Below are 16,700 nucleotides of genomic sequence, written 5' to 3'. Positions count from 1 at the left end.
CCTTGCAAGCCACTAATGAAAAGGGCTCTTGAATCAACAATTTTCCATGCTATGCTGCTCTATTGTATGAAGCCAGTCCCTGCTGGCAGAGCAGCGGGTGTGGCCAAAGGTATAGCCTAGCAAAGTTTTTAGTGTAGGGATGCTGAGCACTTTCACTGATGTTGTTGATGTTCTGGATTATGACATGATATGCAGTGTTGCCTATGATGATAGCAACAATGTCATCTGTGATGTCATCTTGAATAGAATCTGTGAGGTCATGGGAAATGCATTGGAGAGATATGGTTGCACTGCTCACCATAACTGGAAAATCTCAGTAATTGTTTAGTTTCATATTGCCCTTCAACTGCAGTTTTTGGTAAATGTCAATGTTATATATAAGAAAACGTACTTTCTTTTTCTTTAACAATATTGTATTATTGTTTTGGTTATATAATAATAAACTTGACACTTTGACAAAAAGTCTTCATCTATCAAAATGGGTTTGGGCACAGGGTTGTGGTCTTGTGTTACCCTGCACCCAGCAACTGTACCCCAAGAAGTGTGGTCTCTACTCCAGGATTCATTATGCATGGCCTCTATTCCTACCCAGCAGGCTCTGGGAACAAGATGAATATTCCAGCCAAGTCCTCTACCGAGCCTCTGTGGCCCTTGAACTCACTGCACTCGATATTTGGCGATTTCTAGAGAGATCTAAGAAAAAAACAACTTTAGTGTTGACCTCAGTTTCCTCAGGATCAGTATGTAGTTAAAAAGGCCCCCTTCAGATCTATCCAAACCCAGAATGCTATTAAAGCCGTGGGCTAAAGACGGATCAGATGAGGGCTGCAGGAACAAACGGGAAGGAAAGGAAGGGGACAGCAGGGAGGGAGAGCTGCAAGACAAAGAACAAAGATATTGGAATCTGTTCTTATTCAAAGATACATAATCAAGTGCGTACATCTACTCGTTCCCTACCTGATAAATGAATAAAGGCTGCGATACTCAAAAGATGCTTCTCGTCTTATGAGAACAGGCCCTGTCTGAATAACTGGGACCTCCCTTCTGTAATACACAATTTGAATCAAGGTATGAAATGTCATGCAAAAAAACTACCGTAGAACAAATGAAATGAAGAAACTGAAACTCCACCTACCCTAAACTCCCTTTGTTCAGGTATTAAGTGGGGGTCTATGAACATGCCTTCACAACAGCCATGTGGTAAAAATAATAATGGAAATGGGTTACGTCACCCTAATAATGTAAGGATCAGCAAGTACCTTCGTTGTTTGGAGACACACGAACCCGCCTCCAAAATGTTGAAGAAATGCAGCCTTGGTTAACTCCACCAAGACCTCTCCTCCAGAAGCAATTACTGACAAATTAATCCTCTGCAATAGCCGATGAAAAAAGGCTCGCCAACAGAGGATTAAATAGAATTGGCAAAAACCCTTTCCGCATTAGCCGATGCAATAAGGCTATCCAACGGAATAGGGTTACGATGATAGGAAATTACAACACCTCCGTTTCCGCAAGAGCCGATGCAAGGAGGCTCGCCAACGGAAACGGGGAGACTAATGGCGCGCTTGACCCTTAGATTCCTGTCCTCCGCATGAGCCGATGATAAGGCTCGCCAACGGAGGTACAGTGAAATCAGCGCACCAGAGGAACTCTGGACCGCCTTCCGCATGAGCCGAAGAGAAGGCTCGCCAACGGAAATGGATGAACACGCACACGGAAAGCAAGGTCTCTGGCACAACCAACCACGGAAGAAACACTCCAGCAAGAAGAACAGCCAAACGGACGGATCCACGCGATGAACACAAGATCGAAGCAGGTCTCAACCCAGCCGGGTCACGAGTCAGAATATCCGACACCGGAAACAGGAAGTTCAGGCCCTTTTATTCCCTCCTCCATGCCGCTAAGCATTCTGGACCCTGTAGTTGTTTGATCTTCATGTCTTTAAGGTGAGGCGCGAGTCAGATCATGACATTTAGGTCATACCCTTGATGTAGAGGTCTAGCCCAGGACCAGGGTTCAATTCCCCGCCTCGGCGGGTCTTGGGCTCAAAATTCCACGGGCCTCATAATTCTCGCCTCGGTGCCTATTCCAATCATGGAGTCCCACTCTGCAACTCTGGGCAATAGCTTGCTTAATCTCCACAATGGCCCCCACAACACTAAGGATGCCTGGCCTCCACCTTGGGGGTGCCCAGGAGTGGACGTCTCACAGGGAAAGCCAGGATGGGTTCCACAGCGGTATTCGTACAAGCGCCTTGAGACCCTTGCGGGTGAGTAGTGCGCTATACAAGTATCAATTTACATGTGCCAAGTTTCTGTGGGCTTCCATGAATTATTTGTATGTGTGAACCTTCAGATGGCTCCACATTCTCCATTGGGTTGTGGACGATCTTACACCACCCTTACAACAGAAATGTCTTGTGGAAACTATGAAATTCCAGATGTGATGCATGCATTTGCTATGTTAACAACGTTCACTTCGTGAGTTACCAAAAATGAAATAGACTGTCATTTAGGGAAGATACTTAAGATTATTCATGTTTACGAACAGATAGTTAAAATGTGGATCTTGTGTTAACCACATTGGGAAAAGTCTTCGTTGTCACCAGGTCATTCCTCTCCAAAAAAGCATATGGAAAATCCTTAGCTTTTGAAAAATTATGCATACATCTCACGGAAAAAAATTATTCAACTTTGCCTATCCGTACGTTTTATTGTACTCTGGTGTTAAATTGCGTTGTGGTGTGTGTTTTTGTGGGATTTTACTGTATTTAATTGTCACATTAAATTTGTTTGCTTTTTTCATTATGTTTCTATGTTATTGTGTTCTGTTGTAAATTGGTCAATGAGAAAATGTTATTTGAGTTATGGTTTATTTTTTAGATGTTTAGTTTGCACACGATGTAAAAAACGACTTCAAAAGAAATACAGATCATATTCGTTCAGATTCATCTTCATACCAAATTGTGTGCAATTCCATTCCATTTTTAATGGGAAATTATGTCTTTACGTTAACCCCAATCTTACTTTTACTAATTTTAAAATAAAGAACCATAGTCAGTGGCATAGCAGGGTCAGGTGGTACCCGGTGCAGAAAACTTCTTGTCACTCCCCACATTGAAATTATTAAAAGAAGGAAAAATAAGATACTTAAAGCTTTGCCTATCTTTCTTTTTTCTTTGCTGCCTAACACTCATTTTAAATAATATTTTACTTGAAAGTGTCGTGAGCCCCCCCCCATGCTTTTTTTATATTGAAAACACATATTTTGGCCATTTTGTCACACCCTCAGTGATGACACCCGGGGCGGGCTGCACCCACCGAACCCCCCTTCCTACGCCGATGACCATAGTTGTATTAACCAAGCTTCTGATACATTTCGTGCAATTTTCTTTGGCCAGCAATTCAAGAAGAGTTCCAAAGCAGCATCATAGAAAAATTACATGGAGGGTCAAATGAGACATGTGTGTAGGTCACATCCTCAGTAGGGTACATCAATCAGGAGTTTGTTAAAGCTCAACTACTCACCCGTAAGGGTCTCAAGGCGCTAGGGGTGGGGGGGTGCAGGTTCCATTCCATCAAGGAGGGGGTCTGTCGAAGAGCCAGGTTTTGTGGTTTCTTGCGAAGATGGGGAGCAATGTTGTCTGTCTGAGGTGGAGCGGAAGGGCGTTCCATGCTTTGACCGCGAGGAAGGAGAAGGAGCGGCCTCCTGATCTGGTCCTGGTGCGGGGGACCTCGGCGTAGGAGAGCTGGGCTGATCGTAGGGTCCTTTGGGGTGCGTGGAATTTGAGCCGGCTGTTCAGGTATGCTGGTCCGGTGCCGTGGAGAGCCTTGTGTGCGTGGGTGAGCATCTTAAAGGTGATTCTCGCCTCGACGGGAAGCCAGTGGAGTGTGCGCAGGTGCTGGGAGATGTGGCAGTGTTTTGGCAGGTTTAGGACCAGTCTTGCGGCGGCGTTCTGGATGTTCTGTAGCTTGCGGATGAGGTTTTTGTGTATTCCGGCGTAGAGTGCGTTGCCGTAGTCGAGTCTGCTGGTGACCAGGGCGTGAGTGACTGTCTTTCGGTGTTCGAGGGGGATCCATTTGAAGGTCTTACGAAGGGGGCAGAGGGTGTGGAAGCAGGAAGATGAGACTGAGTTGATCTGGTGGTCCATTTTGAGCTCGGAGTCCTGGATGATTCCCAGGTTGCGTGTGTGGTCAGTGGGGGTTGGCAGGTTTCCGAGGGCGGTGGGCCACCAGGTGTCGCTCCAGGCGTCGGGGTTTGGGCCCATGATGAGTACTTTTGTTTTGTTGGTGTTTAGTTGTAGGCAGCTGTTTTTCATCCATTTGGCGACGGCTTCCATGCCTTCTCGAAAGTTGCGTCTGGCGGTGTTGGGCTCGTTGGATAGGGAGAGGATGAGCTGGGTGTCGTCTGCGTATGACACGATGTTGAGTCCGTAGGTTCTGACGATGGGGGCAAGTGGAGCCATGTAGACGTTGAAGAGCGTCAGGCTGAGGGAGTAGCCCTGGGGGACTCCGCAGGTGGTAGGTGTGGGGTCTGAGAGGAAAGGGGGGAGTCTGGCCCGTTGCGTCTTGCTGGAGAGGAATGAGCAGATCCAGTCGAGGACCTTGTCCTGGATTCCTGCGTCGTAGAGTCTGCGTATTAGGGTGCGGTGGGAGACTGTGTCGAACGCCGCTGATAGGTCTAGGAGGATGAGGGCTACTGTTTCTCCTTTGTCCAGTAGGGTGCAGATGTCGTCTGTTGCGGTGAGGAGGGCAGTTTCCGTACTGTGGTTTTTTCTGAAGCCGGATTGGGAGGAGTCGAGGATGTTGTGTTCTTCAATGAATGTGGCGAGTTGGCTGTTGATGGCTTTCTCGATGACTTTCACTGGGAAAGGGAGCAGGGAGATGGGTCTGTAGTTTTTGAGGTCGGTGGGGTCCGCTGAGGGTTTCTTCAGGAGGGGGTTGACCTCGGCGTGTTTCCAGTCGTCGGGGAACGAGGCATATCGTACGAACGAGGGTACATCCTCGAAGGGCAGATAATTCTCTTTCTTTCCAAGACGAAAGTTGGAATACCAACACAAAAAGAAGTTACTATATCGTTCACAAACCACATATACACGAAAAAAGTGGAATTTGAATTCAAAGGGGTTATGGCTAATGTCTGCTCCCAGAGCTAACTTGCAAGACCAAAGGTTGACACAACCTCTGCTGTGCATTGCTGTAGATTAAGGCTAGGTGTAGCAGACTAGGCTGAATAGGTAAGGTTGCTGTCTGGCTAGTTTTGTTTCGGCATAACTGGTACTTTAATGTCCCAGCTGGTTCCAAAATTAGAAATATCACAAAAAGCTGGTATGTCTTGCCCTTATCAGTACATACTTTAATACTAAATGTAAGCTGAAAACACTTTATAAAGTACTCTACATCTATCCTAATGACCCCTGACTGATAATGAAAATAAACAAAGACAAAAAGATCATACTAAAAATAAATACAGATAATGTCAAATAAAGTTTTTAAGACTCATGCCTGGCCCTTATCTGAATGTTAAAACATTAATAGGTGGCCAATATTTTTCTTTGGGAATGGTGGAACCTTAACTATAGGGCATGGGCACAGGACATAGTTGTCGGTCACACCCTGTTTCAAGACCATAGAGAAAATAGCTGAATGCAGTGAGCAGAGGGCTCTGAGGCTAAAGTTCAGAAATGCAACATTATCTAGGGCCATACACAGTACTTAAAATGCACCGTGCAGAGCCAAACCATCTGAAGTGAATGCAGTGGTTAGGGTCCTGGATGTGAATAGGGACAACGTCACGCATTGTGTCCAGAATCTCCTGTAGATATGCCTAATGTCATGTGCTGCGGACATTGAAGAAATATTAAGAGGTCACAGGGCAGAGCCAAATTCCATGCATTGGGCTTTGAGGCCAGTGTGCAAGGGACAAGTATTTGCAGCTTTGAACGCACATGAAATTTTGTTAGTACCATATCAGTCAAAAGCTACTTCAAAACTGCTGACATAAAATGTAAAGGTCAATATTCCCAATGTGTAAATATATTGTTCATTACACTTAAATATGCACTCTGATCCTACTCTATTTATGTTAACATTGAGTGTGTAGGCTCACATCTTGAAATAGGAGTTGTAAAAATAAAAATTTATACAATTTTGGTTTTGTTATTTTTTTGGGCTGTAATTTTTTCAAATTTGGAAAAATTAGTCATAATATGTACAGAGAGACAGGAAAAGATATCTGCAACTGAGAGAAAAATGTTCAACATCAATTGAAAAAAGAGAAACACACTAAGGGTCTTACTACAAGTTTGGCGGTCCCCCTGTCGGCCGACCACTGCCACACCAACAGGAGGACCACCAAACTGTAGTGCGACCATCTGCCGGAATACAAGTGTAATCAATGGTGGGCAAGCGGTGCTCTTATGGTCTAATGGCAGAGGTCTGTAAAGCTCATAGGAGAGCCTTAACAGCAGACTGCCGCTGTGATAGCCCCTGCAGCACATTCATGCAAGGTGTGGCATGCACCATGTTGTGCATGCTATACCGTGCGAGAACCCTTGTCATGGCGGTCTCACCGCCATGAAACAGGCAGTGAAAATTAAAGTCGGAATTTGCTTGGCAGGACCACATCAGCACCTCTAGCATATTCCTGCCCGTTTCTAGATCCCCAGTGCAGCAGGTTCCTTGATACTGGCAGAGCCAGGGGTCTCGTTGCAGTATGACCACCACACTCATAATACGGCTGGTGGACTGCCAGTATGGCTGTGGTCAGACCGCCACTACGAGTACGGTAATCCCATGGACTGCCGTACCTGTAATAAGGCCCTAAATTTCTAAATACTGATCCATTAAAAATTTTAAATAACATTTTCTTCACTCTACAACTTTTGCTGTCTCGTTGCATTAAATTATGACCACTGCAACTGCAGGTATGATGGAGAGCTGATTTGTTTCTCTGTTTTCTTGCATAAACTTGGTAGACTGGAAACCACTATGAATTATTGAGCATGGAATGCATTTTCCTCTAAAATATTTGCCATCGTCTGAAATGGGAATTCATCAGCAATTTTAGTAGCATGGATTCCAAACCTCAATGTGTTTGTACAAGGCGAATGTGCTGAAGGACAGTGTGACGCCTGAAAGTTTAATTTGGTGAGTACCTCTGGACACCAGGAAATACATGAGATCCAAATAAATTTAGTAGTGATACGTTGGTCTCCCCCAGCTACACGTTTTCATGGTTGTAATTAATTCTATAGTGCATACAGTTAGCCTGAGTATGGTTGCCTCAGAATAATTTCCGTAACTTCATGTTACTCTTGTTACACCAAAATTACAGAAATTACGCTATTAAGCACAATTGCGCAATTTACAGTAAAGATGCCATTTGTAATAAAAACTTAAAGTGAATGAACAGGAACAATGCAAAAATCAGAGCCTGAGCTGCTGTTATTTACAGTGCTTTTGTTTAAGTTGCATTATTCAAAAGCAGAAGCATCAAATGCTAGTTTTGTATTTTGTGCAGTTACGCATCTTTTTCCATCATTTTGCTGACATTTACATTATTACACAAAAGTAAATTATGCAACTTTTGAATACCCCTAATCAGTACAGAAGTCACAGTGTTGAAAAAGTCATAAGTGAAACATTTTGCCCTTAAGTCTACATATTTGTATGTGAAGGTTAGGCAGCCATACTGTTAAGTACTGGACATGGACATGTGTTCCAATGCCAGAATATGGAGTTCCCAAGGATAAGGACATTTCTTCTTGAAACCAAAAAGTCAGAAAGACAGGTGTTCACTGGAAGGGTCTCAACTGGAGGAATAGCAAGTGGCACAGATACCTCAAGGAAGTGGATGAGTGAAGACTGTGATCCGTGAAGTCAGCAAAGAAGATGGCGAAGGTGAAGACCAGAATGATGATTCTCCAAATTCTCCACAAAAACGGTCAGGGACAAAAATTGCATAACAGGAGAGTAGAACTAGGCAAACATTAGTATGACTGCTTCCTAATGCAGTGTAAATGAAGGAAGTCCATAAAAGGAAGGAAATCTATATGAAATGTAGCAACAGGAAAACAATATATTATCAAAATCACATGACAAGATCCATTGGTGAATGGTGAAAAGAAAAACATAAAATGTCACTGATCCAGCATTACTATAAAAATTCTGTCTCATATGCGTCACCATTCACTACCTAATACTCACCAAACTAATCAATAACTAGGCCCATGCACTAAGACAGAAAATCATGAAGCTGAATCATGTGGCCTAATTAATCACACTATCAAACTCATATATACATATTTACAACTGCAGTATAACATTTATATTAATAGATTTATCATAGAATCATTCATTAGACCACTGAGGCCAATGGAATTAAGCTAATGGTAACGACTAAATAATCAAGACCAGCTTGACGTTTTAAGTCTTTTATTTTAAAGTTTCAATATTTCAAATCTTTATTAGCTCATTTATTCATTCCAAGCATTTTTATTAAGTCAGTTTTAATCATTAAATTATTGGCTCAAATGGTTCGGCACTTCAACATTGCATAGAATAACGAATTAAAGAAAACATCAACCCTATTCCCTATGTTAGCTTTGTGACCTAAAAGAAAAACAATTCTATTAAGCAAACATGCCTTACGTGTCCAAAGGTAAACGGACATCACTGCGCCCTCAGGAAACAGTCAGCCCCGCTCCCCTCAAGAGGCCAGATTTTTATACCTTTCTTACTCACTAATCTAACTTGAAACAATATTTTTTAAAGAAAGCAGCAACCTAATTGGTTGACATCCATCAGACCACCGAGAGGCCAACGCATCAGTCTCTGTGACATCATTATGTCATTGTCCATTGACACAAAGCAACATTGACTTCCCCGAGTCGCAACATTTAACTAAAAGTTCAAATTTTGTTTCCTCCAGGATTTTAGCCAAGCTGCCTCAACACGCTTCCTTGGCCTTGACGCTTTTACTTTCGGAGCTTCATGTACTGAATGTCCATTGTTTGAGCTTCTGCACATTTCCGTGCATGGAAGTTTTTCAATGACAACATCGTCACAGTCGCGCTCAGCTCCTTGTTGTCAGGCCAACCAACTTTTCATTAGAACTAGGCCTCAAACTTTTCACTCGAGCTAGTATTTAAACAAACACAAAAAGGTGATTGATTCAAGTAAAATAAACCCTACTGTTACCCACCCTACCATTGCTAATATTTAACCCATTATTATAAGTCACTCTAGCGGAAGCAAACAGATAAAGCAGCACATTTAATATCTACCATTCTTCTTAATGTCCAGCTGAATTCTTTATATATCTGAAAGAGTAAAAAGATTGACAAAGAAAACATAGATAAACAGTCACAACATAAGACAAACACATAAGCACACATAATGAAAGCACATGCCATAAAAATGATCAGCCGCGTTAATAGTGACAAGGACAATAGGACGAACAAGACAATATTAATCATGTGTTACATGACAAACTCGCAAATGCAACAAGAGCACATAATGTTAAACCCGCGTGTTTGTGTGAATGCAATTTTTACTCTAGGTTGAATTAATAATACAAATCGCACAACAATTCATTAATAAATTAGTTCATGTTACAGAGAATTAACTTTGCGAGTCAGAATAAAATAAATTCTGAAACTGGCTCCATCAACTCCCTCATCTGGTGATTTAAAAATCACCAAACAACACCCAAAAATTTCAGGAACATTTTGAACCCAATTTAGAGACATCACACTTTGAATTCTCTCTGTATTAGTCTCCCTAAACCCCTGTTTCTGCTGTCTGATCAACACTTTCAAACTGAGCCCTCCGCAACGCTTCTAACTCTTATTCCTTCTCCTGTTCCTTTCTGAGTTTGTAGATCCTCCTCTTTTCTTTCTGATGCTTCTTCCTCTTGTGAATCATGCAACTAATTTTTAGCAGCATTATCACTATAATAATGACAATTACTGGATAGAGCACTTTGCCAATGATTGAGCTACCAACTTCCGAAAACCATTCTTTTATAGCCTCCATTCTTTTGCCTATTCGTTCTGTGCAACTTTCTTCTTCCAGGGGTTCAATTTTTGCGTGAAACTCAGTGATATTTTTAATAAGCGACTCTATATTCCGACTCTTGTCAGGAATATAAGTACAGCAATGCTGGACATGTAAGACCCCACAGACTCCTCCTTCTTTTGCAAGCAGAATGTCTAATGCAAGACGATTCTGCATAACCATGCTTCTGGTAGCAACAAGTTCTGTATTGACTAATTGGAAACCACTTGCAGTATCTGTTGACAACCTATCTACGATTGTAGAAACCTTTCTGATTTTGATTGAATTCATGGTAATTCCTACCATAGGAATGACAGCACCAAAGATGTCTCCCAGGACTTCTGTAAAACTTTCTCTTTTGTACCTATTCAGGTGTTCACCAAATTCAAAAGTACCCTTTTCATTTCTGTCAACATGAAAACATTTTGGAAAAACTAAACCAAGCTAACATGTCCCATACCAATGGTCTGGGAGGCTAAAATATGCTTTATTGTCACAAATGAAATAAATTCCAGGAAAAATTGGATCCTTACCACCTTTAAATCCCCATCCCCCTAAGATACGATATGTATCCTCACATTGACTAGCACCCACAAAGAAGTTATCATAAAGAGTGTTATCTCTCCTAATGCAAAATTTACCACTAACTGGTTCATCTATATGTATAGCTGCATTTGTGTTAACACCGTTAAGCTTTGCATCCTCCATTTGCCAGTACTTGGACTTGGCATGTTTAAGCATTTCATTTCTCTTGTAAACAGCCCTTCTCTCCTCAACCATGTTCAAGAAAGTCTTTTCTTCTGCTCTCATTTTGCATGTTAAATTATTTCTATATGCATACTCATAGTTGAGTTCATTAGTAACTAAAAAGAATTCCCTCATCTGTTTCGCAGGTTTTACTTTGTTTAATCTATTTAGAACCTTGAGATTTGCAAAAACCTCATCAAAGTCTGAATAATAAAACTCCAGGCGACCAGTTTGATAAAACAAGCTAGCATTTACACTGCAAGTAATGCCATAAGTGAGAGGTAACATATTATAAGTCACCCCCTCGGAAACAGAAGCAGGCAGCTTCACACAGACATAACAATCTTTAACATTCATTACTTTAACATATTCAGACAGAAGCCTTGAAAATGAATTGCTTGAGAAATCTCCAACAGATCTATCTTAAAGTATCTCTGGATCATGCTCAATAACTCTGCTAGACTTGCCAGCATGTTTCTCATGTTAGGCTCTACCTTACTTGTTATATTAGTCTTGAAGAGTATTGAAGACATTTTGCAACATCTTCTCAAGATTGAACACCTTGAAGTATCCGAACTAGGCATTTTGAAAAACTATAAAAAATTGAAAAACAAAAATTTTAAAATATGTGAGTTAACTAAAATGTAAGTGTAAAACTAAAACTAAAACTATACTATATCCCTCCTTTTTAATTTTTTTTTTTTAAAGAACCCTAAAACAGCTTTTCTTCGACCTTGCGTCACATGAATATGTGCTTTCCAACTAAACACAATTTCTTCGACCTAAAGTCACCTAACACATTTTCTTCAGCCTTATGCCAGGAAACAAAACCCTTATACAAAATCTAAACAACATCAATCTTTGTCACTAGCTTCTTCCAAATCTTCTTGGCTACTGCTTTCCACCTCAACAATTGGCGGGATTATTATATAGGTCCACTCTGGGGACTTATATTTCTGATTTGGCTTTATTACTCTTTTTGTCTTTTGAGTGATCACTTCAATCTTTTTATTTTCGTTTTTCTTAAAAGTGTCACTTCCCTGACTAGATATTTTGTTGATCTGCTCTTTTGATTTTTTCACCAGTTTGAATTTCAAATTATCTTCAGGCCAAATATCTCCTTTTCTCAGAATTTTCTTCTTTGGCACGTTTTCGTTGCATTCCGCTTTCCAAGCTCTTTTTCTGAATTTTCTTATTTCAGATTCTTCATCACTCTCATCAGTGTCTGTATCTGAGACTTCAAATCTGTACCTAGGAACTTCTTTACTCGGCAGCTTCACTCCATTAGGAACAATATCCTTACAGCTGGTACTTGGTAATTCTTCCTCTTCTTCAGGAATCACCTTCAGCTTCCCAGTTTCAGGCTTCTTGCTCCTGCACACAGAGTTACTTCTTTGCTTTTCAATACTCTCCTGGATTAGATTTTCGTCTTGCTCAGAATCTTCTGCTCCTGAATCTCCCTTTTCTTTCGAGATTCTTTTTCTAGCAGGTCTTCATCAACACCTCGATTTCCAGTTTCGATATTCAGATCATTTTCCATTCAAGTTCTGATTCTCATCTAGATTTTCTTGATGTTGATTTTCTTGCTGATCATCAGACTCGGGATCTTCTGGATCTCCTTCTGAATCTGAATCAGTTGTTGCCTCACTGTCTTCATCAGGATTCTCAGGAGGTGGTACACGAATTGTGTGGCTCGCATGCACCCACCTTTTCAGCCCTTTGCACTTGACAGCATTTGTTGTGACCAAAATGACTTGCCTTGCTTTTGCCCCCTTGGTACTAAACAGTTTCTTCTTCGATGTACTTTAGTCCTCACCCAGTCTCCAGACAACAAATCATGCGCTTGCACTTTCTCCTTTGAGATTACATCTGTTCCCACCTTATGAAATACAGAATTAACTACATCAGAATGATTCTGACAGTATTCAATGATCGCACTATCATTAATACTCAACAGTTTGCCAACTGGAATAAATGCTTGCCTCATTACTCACCCCATTAGAATATCATGGGGACTAAGGCCTGACTTTTTCTCAGGAGTACTTCTCAAAGACATCAGAACAAGTGGAAGAGCATCTGTCCACTTTACTCCTGTAGCTAGACACATTTTTGAAATTCTGTTTTTGATAGTTCCATTTATCTGTTCAACAACACCTGATGCTTCTGGTCTGTATGCACAATGCAGCTTTTGTTCAATGTTTAAAGCTTCACAAATCTGTTTCATCAATCTGTTTTCAAAATGGGTTCCGCAATCACTTTCAATGGTCACTGGAAATCCATACCTAGGTATGATCTCCCTCAAAAGCAATTTTGCCACAGTGACTGAGTCATTGTGACGAGTTGGGAAAGCTTCGACCCATCTTGAAAACAAACAGACAAACACAAGCACATATTTTAGCCTGTTGTGTAACGGCATTTCAATGAAATCCATCTGCAATCTGGTAAATGGACCACCCTCCCGTCCTATTGTTCCCATGCTTACAACAGTTTTCCTGTTTGGATTCATCTGTTGACAGGTCAAACATCTTTGGCAAAGTGACTCTGCAATGATCCTAAATTTTGGATTGAACCATGTTTCTCTGAATAGTCTAATCATTGAATCTCTCCCTAAATGCCCTGGACCATGGTACATCCGTGCCATGTCAGCAATCATGCAATTTGGCATTGCAGCCCTTCCATCTTTGTAAACCCAAACTTCATCTTCTTCTCGCTGTCTGCATTCTGCTTTTAACCATGAATTTTTCTCTTCATCTTCTGCCTCATCTTGTAATTCTTTTGCCTCCTGCCATGTTTCAACTACAGAAATTAGCAGGAGAGAATTCAACATGTGACTTTTGTCTTTTTCCCGATTGATTGAGTAATTGTTCTTTGCGCAGTACTTTACAATTTCGTCTGCGTATGCATTTCCTTTAGTGATGTAATCATCACCTTTCTTGTGAGCTGCACATTTGACAACAGCAATTTGCTCTGGTAACTGAATGCCATCGATCAATCTCTTGATCAATTTCGCATTTCTGATTGGCGTACCTGCAAAGGTCAAATAACCTCTTTGAGACCATAGCTGTCCATAGTCATGAACTACGCCATATCCATACTGACTATCAGTCACTATGGTTACCCTTTTGCCAGCTGCCTTTTCACAAGCTCGAATTAGACCAATTAGCTCTGCAATTTGAGCAGAACAAATTCCATCAAGAGGTGAACCTTCAACAACATCCGAAATTGTACACAGAGAATATGCTGCTCTCGGAATCCCTTCATCAGTTCTCAAACAAGACCCATCCACAAAGTATACTAGGTCTGATTCAGGCAAAGGAACATCTTTTATGTCCTGACGTGGTTTTGTGCAGTAATCTACAACATCCAGGCATTCATGATCAATGTCATTTTCATTATTTACCTCAGTAACAACTCCATCTGGCAATAGTGTAGAAGGATTCAAGTTCACGCATCTTGCAATTGATACGTTATCTGATCCCAGAATTGTTTTCTCATATTTTGTCAGTCTGCTACTTGTCAAATGTTGAGTTTTACTTCTGGTAAGAAGAATTTCAACTGAATGAGGTACATATACTTTTACAGGAAATCCCATAATGATACCCTCACTTTGTTCAAGACTTACACTTGTTGCAGCCACTGCTTTTAAGCAACCTGGCAAAGCTTTTGCAACAAGATCCAAAACAGCTGAGAAATATGCAATTGGCTTTCTCAACTTACCATGTCTTTGAATCAACACAGACAATGCACATCCTTCCCTTTCGCTGCAGTACAGTCCAAATTCCTTTTCATAATCTGGCATACCCAGAGCTGGAGCTTCACATAAGCTTCTTTTTAATTGTTCAAAAGCCTCCAGTTCAATTTTTGACAATCTAATTGGATCTTTTATATCAGCTTTTGTTAATCTCTGGAGTGGTTTTGCAATTATTGAAAATCCACGAATCCATTGTCGACAGTAACCAACCATTCCCAGAAACATTCTGACCTGTCTTTGTGTTGTCGGAGGCTGAATTGCTCGAATCATTTTAATTCTTTCAACTGTCACTTTTCTTGTTCCCTTTGCAATTCTGTGACCAAGATACTTTACTTCTTGTTTAAAAAACTGCAATTTTGCAGGTGACACTTTATGTCCCTCATCTGCCAATCGCTTTAAAAGAGTAATGGTATCAGTAACACAATTTTCTCGCGTTTTTGCTGCCACGAGCAAATCATCAATGTACTGAACCAGTGTAGAATTACCAGGCAATATCAGATCTTCCAGAGACTTCTTTAACAACTGATTAAAGATAGATGGACTCTCAGTATACCCTTGTGGGATACAACACCATGCTAATATACAATTTTGGAACCTGAATGCAAAAATTTGCTGACTCTCTGGATGTAATGGAACTGTAAAGAAGGCATTGCACAGGTCAATGACCGTGTACCATTCTGCATCATGCGGAATCTGATAAAGAATTACCGCAGGGTTTGGAAAAATTGGGGATCATGGAACAACAATCTGGTTAATTTTTCTCAGATCCTGAACAATTCTATATGTTCTGTTTGGCTTTTTAATACCCATAATCGGTGAATTACATGGGCTGCTCTCAATTTCTTTTAGCACACCTTGACTTATGAATTTTTCAATTACTGGAATGACACCTTCAATTGTCTCAGCTTTCATCTTGTATTGAGGAACATTTGGAAAATCTATTCCCTGCTTTACAGTCATTTTTACTGGATCTACATTTTTCATAAGACCCATGTCATTTCCAGTTAGGTCCCAAATTGCTGGATTAACTGGCTTTTTGAGCTCTTCTGGCAAATCTTTTTTATCACAAACAGGAAACAGTTATGTCTTTTCTTCATCAATCATTAACATTGTCAATTTATAAAGCCCATCTTCTTCTGATGTTTGCATTGCAATGCCATCTGGTGAGCAATATATCTTGCAATTCATTTTGCATAATATATCACGACCCAACAGATTCACAGGACTGCTGTCACAAACTAGAAATCTGTGTTTATCTTTGTAGTTCCCAATTTCCACTTTAACTGGTTCTGGTTCTGGTAAACTTGTTTTAATTTGCTGATTAGCTACACCTACAACTTGGATGGACTCACCAGAGAGAGGAAGATTTTCTATTTCTGCTGATCTAACAGTAGAACGGGTAGCACTTGTGTCCACAAGAAAAGTGATATCAACATCATTCACTTTCCCATTTACAAATGGACCAGACTGATCTACCTCAAGAGTGGGTCCAAGCACACACTCTTCTTCCTCTCTCAGGCATGAGTAATCTTCTGATGAATCACTCTCTTCTTTATCTTTTAGCCAAAATTGAGAAGCATTTGACATGTTAACTCTTGACACATTATTTACCTGATTACTTCCACAAAAACCTGTTTCAGGAGTAAATCTCTGAGCATTAGCACTATTAGGGAATGGTGCTTGTGGTACCTGACTCTGCTGAATTTGGTTCTGCTGTATCTGGCTCTGCTGAATCTGGCTCTGCTGATTTGCTATCTGTCGCTGTAGCTGTCGCTGCTGACTTAACTCGTTTAACTGTTGCTGTAGCTGTTGCTGTTGCTGCTGATTTAACTCACACTGCACCTGTGGATTCAATGAATTATTTTTAAAATTTCTGGGCGGGTTTTTACACTCGCGTTTCCAGTGTCCAATCTCACCGCAATAAAAACATGGGAGCTTTTGTTTTAGCTCTTCAACATTTACATTAAATTTAGGCTTGTTATTATTATTGAAATTATTCTTAAATTTGCCTTGATTCTGATGCTGCATAGAAGCTAACTGCTGTTGTTGGTGCTCTGCTACCTTCACTTGTGCCCACATTGCCTTTTCCTTGAGATTTTTCTGTTTTGCATCTATCTCATCACTGCAATATTTTGCTTTTCTCA

This window comes from Lissotriton vulgaris, chromosome 1_1 (assembly GCF_964263255.1).
Source record: "Lissotriton vulgaris chromosome 1_1, aLisVul1.2, whole genome shotgun sequence".
Taxonomy (NCBI): Eukaryota; Metazoa; Chordata; class Amphibia; order Caudata; family Salamandridae; genus Lissotriton; species Lissotriton vulgaris.
The sequence above is the reverse complement of the archived record's forward strand: the minus strand, read 5'-3'. Positions refer to the sequence as shown.